We start from the raw sequence: 7,357 nt of genomic DNA, 5'->3' as shown, positions 1-7,357 counted from the left end.
GATGGTTGATTCTAGTGAGCAGAAATACGTAAAATACAAAATGGATTATCCCCCTTTATATAAAAATGCTCAAAGCCAGGTCTGTTTCACGTTATGGTTGATTGTTGCATTACACTCTCCAGTTTAATTTGTATAATGAGTCTAATATCTTATTATGTATTTGTTGTAGATGGCTTATTTTGGTGAGCAGGAGTAAGTGGAATACAACGAGGAATGTCTATACTTGTATAGCATACTCTAGATGAGGTATGTTTGCAATTATGAAAAATTATTTGTTTTGAATTATGCTTGCCATTACTATTTGTGTCTTTATTCTAACCTTGTTCACACCACTTTTTTTCCTTTCAGCGGCAGAGAGGACACTACAATAGAGATAATGTGCAAAAAGGATGTTTGCAATTTTTTGTTTGTTGTTGTCTACATGATTTGTTTTTGTTGATGTTCATGCCTTCAAACTCTCTACTTTGAATTTTATTAGAAATCTAATATTTTATTGTGTATCTATTGTAGATGGCATGTTCTAATGAGCATGAATACGTGAAATACAAAATGGACTCTCCCCTTTTATATAACAATATCAAAGAAAGTCGTATTTCTTATTATGATTAAATATTGCATACTCTTTAGTTTAACTTATATAATGATTCTAATAGCTTATTGTGTATCTTTTGTAGATGGTTGGTTTTAATGAGCACGAGCAAATGGAAAAGAAGAGAGTGTCCATCGTTATAAAACAAACTCCAGGGGAGGTGTGTTTCCTATTATGAATAACTATTGGTTTAGAAATATGTTTAACATTACTAATTGTGTGTATATGTTAACCTTATTCGACCCATTTTTTTCCCTTTCAGTGGAGGACAACACATTGCAGGAGAGATGATGCGCGAAGGGGATGTTTGCAATTTTTTCTTTGTTCTTGTCTGTATGTTTTGTTATGTTGAGTTTGAGCATGGCCATGCTGTGTTGCACTCCTTTTTCGTTGTTTTGATTTTTTTTTTTCTTGTTTTTTGAATTTTAGTCTTGGTTTCCTTTGTTGGATGTGTTGTACTCTTGCTTTGTTTTGTTTTTTTGTTTCTTTAATGTTTCTTGTAGTTTTTTCTTGGTTTCGATTGTTGGGTGCGAAAATGAATGAAGCAGAGAGAGAAAATTGAGGTTATTCTTCATAAATGAAGGTGAGTCAAGATATCTACATGCAAAATTAATAGAAAATTGAGTTTATTGTTCATAAATGAAGGTGATTCAACATATCTACATGCAATTCACTTCAATTAAAAGTATCTTTCAATAATTTGTGGCGCCATTTGTTTGATATTAAAATTATTATATGTTTTATCTATGCTCTGATAGTCAACTATATTGATCTTTTTTATGTAGTGAACAACTACAATCGTATGGTTTACAAAGGTCAAGTGGTGAAGATGCACTAGACATTCTACAAACATGGCACAAATGATGGGTGAAGCATACTTTTCTCCTGCACAATACTAGTCCTTTAATACACTAAAATATTTGTTAGGTGCACAATGATTTATCATTTTGTCATGGTTTCATGGTAGTATGATCTTGTTCATCTGTGTGAGATTCAATATATTTCCTAGAACTTTGATACGAAGGAAATGGAAATGTCACATTCGATTATTTTTCATGATTGTTGATGTGTTAATATTAGCAAGAGAGGATAGGTATGTGTATGGAGGGTAGGTATGTGTATGGTTAATTCATCGCGTTGTATATTTATCCTTTAAGCTCCATGGTTTATTCGTGATCTCATATATAATATTACATTGTGCAGCGAGTGACTAGAATTGTAGTGTTTCGGAGGGTCGAGTGGCGAAGATAGCCTAGGAAATGTAGATGCAACATAGAGGATGGGTGAGTCATGTTGTTTTCTAACAAAATATTGTTATTATTATTTGTTATTTTGTCTTTTTATCTTTATAGCATGGTTCTTGGGTAGTACCACTTAAATAATGGTTTTACATATACATAAAATGGTATGTTTAAATTTATATGCTAATTTGGTCCACATCACGCACACAACCCCACACAACGTTGTACTAGGATCATGTCCCTCATACAACCAATGATACAAGTAATAGAAACTAGGGTTTGGTGTCAACAACTTTGACCACCAATCTACCCTTAACAAGATGCACCGACTTACTAGTTGATCTAGTGCACTTCACAACTCCACTCGTCTTATCCTAAACATATCTTCACGGTCTGTTGGCTCCCAATCTTCAACAACACCAATCTACCTCTATCAATGTTACTGCTCCTTTAGGTGACTGAACATGGCTCGAATCTGCCCTCCAGCTAATCATTAGTCCATCAACAACCAAGACATAGGATCTTATGTTGAGTTTTTCACAACTCTAGACTGCCCACTGCTGCTCCTCATCTCCTTTGGGACTTCTTGCACACTAGCTGCTCCTTAGTCCTTCAAGAACACAACTCTTAGGGACTTCTTTTTTTGCCTACTCGTGTTGCTTCAATGAGACAAAATTATGGCATGGAGGGCTTCCACCTATCACTGTGAAAAATCCTTCTTCAACAACAAACTTGGGCTAGTCAAATTGCTCCATTGACCTCCTCCTTTTGCTGAGCATCCCTTCTCTTTCTGTTCTAACAGTCCTCAAATTCCTTTTCACGTGAATTTACTTAAAGTATGAAGCAAGCTACTACAACCCAATGAAAATTGTTCTTTTGGCTACTCCAAATACTGTCCTAAACTAGGACACCAATCCTGTACTTTTCCTCCTTGTAGACATCCACGTATGACTATTCGAAGGTCGAGTAGCCTACAAGTTGGCACATTGGATTAATTTTCATGATTGTTGATGTTATAATATTAGCAAGAGAGGGTAGGTATGTGTATGGAGGGTAGTTATGTGTATGGTTAATGCAAGCCACTACAACCCTCTAAAAATTATGTGGTATGTAGTGGTGAAGATGCAAGCCACTACACCCTCTAAAAATTGTTCTTTTGGATACTCCACATACAGTGCTTTACTAGGACACCAATCCTGTACTTTTCCTCCTTGTAGACGTCCTCTTCTGTTCTCCAAAACCCTTGGATCGGTGTGAGATTTTTTTCTAAAGAACTCAACCCTAACTAGGGCAACCTAAACAGATTCAACTTACCTACAAACGACTCCAACATCCTTTTATTTCTTCGCTCCTTCTGTAGATGAATGCAGCCTAACCTTGGCTGCCAAGTAGGCTACTCGACCGTCGAATAGTCATAATTTCGTCCACTTGCAATACTTCTAAAATCTCGCCGTGTTAGAGAGAGCTTGCTTCTATTTTCATGCTTTGAATTCGTCCTCAAAAGTCTTTGCCTAGTCTCCTTTTACTCGTTGTCTTTACCTGCATAACCACAAGCCAAATAGTCTGAAAACCAACCCTAACTAGACTTGATCCTTTCTCTTTCTTGGTTGCGGACTCATCCTGCTATTTCAGTCTTCACATGAGGAATAAATGTCTTGATTGGGTGAGGAATGAGGGTCCTCCTCACTCCTATTTATATCATTCCTTAGGGTGACGTTTAACCTTCTCAAATTGTCTCCTCAATTCAAGGCTGACTTAAAACTTAAGACAAGTTCACCCACATAATCAAATAAAATTTATGTTCACTCTATCCACAAGGCCTCTCTTGTGCTACAAGCGTCCCCTTGTTCCTTTAAGGGTGCCTTACAATCAAGTGCCAAGTGTCCAAATACATACACGGTTTCACACCTGCAAGCTTGGGTGCAAAGCCGACACGCTTGGGTTCTTAGCCCACAAGTGACTTAGTGGTGCCAATTTCTCCACAACCCTGTAGGCTAGGGTTTGGAGTACCTCCCAAGTTACCAATCTCAACATGTTCAATATGTTTAAATTTGATTGGATCCCTCTTACAAAAAGGATTATTTATGTTGTGATAACATTGATTGCATTATTCCTACTAGAATTACGTCTAGTTTAAAAAAATTATATACTTGGAGATATAGCATGAAATATAAATGGTTTGGAATTAAGTTGGTTCACAAGTTCATGCCTTCAACTCTATTTTATTTTCTACTAGAATGCTAATATTTTATTTTCTATCTACTGCAGATGGTTGATTCCTGTTAATTTTAGGTATGTTCTATGCCAAGAGCAAATTTACTTCAATTTTTCATGTTAGTTCAATATCAATTCCAGATTAGTAGTCACATTTAGCATGATAGTAAAATGTAGATAGAACATAAACATAAATTGCAGAAAACAAGCCAAGACAAGAGGACACAAGATGTGGTGCCAGCCAAGGACAAACCCCAATGTGGGGAAACCCTTGATTAATTCTTCTTATATGTTCTTCAATAGTTCAACAGAGAGAGAGATAGTACATATACATAAGAAGTTAACATTTTGACTTATCTAAATAAGAGCAGAGATCTTCCCTAAGAAGATGGCACTTGAGGTAGCTGATCTAACTCAGGGGAAGGCATACTGCTTCAACTGATCCTCCAAGGTGACTCCATCACCATGCAACACGCATCACTGTGCTGCACCTCATCATCATGCTGCACCCAATCACTGAGCTTCTCTTCATCACTAAGTTGCTCTCATCACTGAGCTACTCTTCATCACTAAGTTGCTCTCATCACTGAGCTGCATCCAATCATCATGATGTGCCCATCATGTTGTACTTCATCAACATTCTGGTGCATCCTTTATGTCGCATTATGTTGTACCCTTTTATGCACTCAATGTATACTGCAGTATATCACAATTCTGCTGCTGCAATACATCATACTGTTGCACATCATGTTGCACCTTATTGCTGCACTCATCATGCTATGATACACTTCATTACTATGCCCATCTTCATGCTGCAACATTAATCATCATGTTGCACCTTATTACAATGATATCATATCATGCTGCTGTTTGCTGCATCGCTGGACTCAAATAGCAATTCGGACAACCTTCACAATGGACTGGTTAGGACATCAATGAAGTCCTACCAGCCTTCTCACATCAGCTGCAACATCCCTCCCAAGCTATAGTCACCCTTCTTCAACACTCCTAAATGAGCCACACTGTCACCTACAGCGAAGTGGCATAAGGACATATCCTCCAGAATGACAGCTGCCTTTCCTTACAACGTCTCCTTCATCATTTCGCTGATAGGGGCCTCTCCAACTGCAGCCATGATGACCTCCTTGATGGTTGAGACTAGCCCTCCTTTGACTGTGGTTAGAAGCACAAATGGACAACTTCTACAGTCCTCTATTTTGGTGATTGTAACCTTCTCCTTTTACTGCGGCTAGGGCAGACTTGAAACTGCAGATTAGGAACCATTCAGACAGTGTATTCCAGCTCTAGAGATCCCCTAGGACTGTGGCCAAATCTTGTCATTTACTGCAGCTAGGGTAAGATTATAGTCCTCCCATTAGGACTGCAGCTTGTTGGGTATAGAAACCTTCTACTTGACTGCGGCTAGGTCTTTCTGTTAGGGCAGCGTTAAGGCTTCTTTATTAGGGCAATGCTAGGGCTTCATTAGGGCAATGTTAGAACAACATTAGAAGCCCATCTTCCTGACTGCGTTAAGCCTTTATCTCCATGCCAGCGTTAGGGGCTAGGGCATCTTCTTTAGGGCAGTGTAGATCCTTCTTTCCCATGACAACCTCTAGGGAAGGTCCTCTTAGGGCAACGTATATCCTTAGGATATCTCCTCCCACCGAAACCCAAAACAAGTGGAGAGGAAGAGATCACAAGAAGAGCGTGTGTACAAATGACTAGCAAACCACCACTTTTTATACTTAAACGTTGAGCACAAGTGGGGGCAATTTGGTTGCTGGCCGACCTCGATGAATTGTCCCATAACACAAATAAATTCACATCTCCATGAATACTTATCAGAATCTTATGATCTTTAGATCAATCCTACACCTCTATGAGAGGAATCCAAGAAAAATATCAGCTGCCATGAATAAGTATACCCACATGGAGTTTGGCCTTAGTTGCCAATTTTAACACTGCCTCTCAACTATGGAGAACTCCATCTGCTAATCCATTTTCCATACTGTACTATCTCTGCCATCAGTGCCCTGCACTACTATGCTCTGTTGAACTATGAAGAAGAAGAAGTGATCGAGAATGTATCATACCATCCTCTACTAACTTGAAGTCAGTCCCTTATAAAAGGGAGTGTCTCATATGACTCTTACTGATCCAAAATCAGTTCTAAATAAAAAAGTGTATCATACCACTCTTACTTATCCGAAATCAGTTCCAAATAAAGAGAGCGTATCATACCACTCTTGCTGATCCGAAATCAATTCCAAATGAAGAGAGTGTATCATACCATTCTTACTGATTCGAAATCAGTTCCAAAAGAGAGTGAGTTATATCACTCTTACTGACCTGAAGTTAGTTCCAATTGATCCCAGATCAATATCATCCTAGCATAGGGAATACGGTAGTAACATGATGCGTCCATCAGTACTACTATTGTCCCTATCCTGATTTCCCTACTCATTGGCCAGATGAGAGGTACTTCCCATGAGTCCCAGACTGCATGGGTAGGATGTCTCAGCAGGAGAATGATGAACCACTCATCCTGCCTACATGTCGCCAGGGGTAACCCAGGGGAAGGCTGAACCACTCACCCTGTACACAACAAATCACTAGGGGATGGCTGAACCACTCACCCTATAACTGTGTCTTAACAGGAGAAGGATGAACCACTCATCCTACCTACATAGCAGATCACTAGGGGAAGGCTGAACCACTCACCCTATGGTTGCTCATTGCTCCAAGATGTACCCCCAAGCCCCCCACAGCTGCTAGAGCTCAATGTCCATATCATACAAGACCCTTAGGAGAGAGTCTCTGCACAACTCCTAGTCATTCTCGGAAAGTCAAGAATTTGACCTTTCCCAGGGGCTTCGACAGAGTATTGGCGATCTGCACATTAGTCCCAATGCGATGGAGCCTTCTTGCTCCTCGATGTACCATATCCCAGATAAAGTGGTACTTGGTGTCTATATGCTTGTAGCGATCATAGAACACAGGATTCCTCAACAATTGAATCCCCTCTGGTTGTCATAGAAGATCACTATGGTATCCAACACGTGTCCAAACAACTCACTGAAGAGCTTCCACAACTAGACAACTTCAGAGGAGGCCATACTCACTGCTATGTATTCGGTCTCATCGGTACTCAAAGCAACCGACTTCTGCTTCCTGCTCATCCAGGATATCGAAGTAGAACCCAAAGAGAACCGGCACCCAGAAGTGCTCTTGTGATCCTCCACACTCCCTGCCTATTCAGTATCAGAATAATCATGCAACTTTACATTTCTGACAGTGTATCTCAATCCATGAG

At 39.4% G+C, this 7,357-nt stretch overlaps 1 long non-coding RNA gene across 1 annotated transcript; it reads left to right on the top strand.

The window, feature by feature from the left end:
• Positions 1-1,875, top strand: LOC149207569 (uncharacterized). The gene is made up of 6 exons (XR_016252031.1): positions 1-79; positions 170-246; positions 349-749; positions 852-1,172; positions 1,375-1,456; positions 1,793-1,875. It is a non-coding gene; the product is annotated as an uncharacterized LOC149207569 (long non-coding RNA).
• Positions 1,876-7,357: the final 5,482 nt, after the last annotated feature.

This window comes from Pinus tabuliformis, chromosome 1_2 (genome assembly GCF_031772625.1).
Source record: "Pinus tabuliformis cultivar Carrire ecotype Pingquan chromosome 1_2, CPIR1, whole genome shotgun sequence".
Taxonomy (NCBI): domain Eukaryota; kingdom Viridiplantae; phylum Streptophyta; class Pinopsida; order Pinales; family Pinaceae; genus Pinus; species Pinus tabuliformis.
The sequence above is the reverse complement of the archived record's forward strand: the minus strand, read 5'-3'. Positions and strand labels throughout refer to the sequence as shown.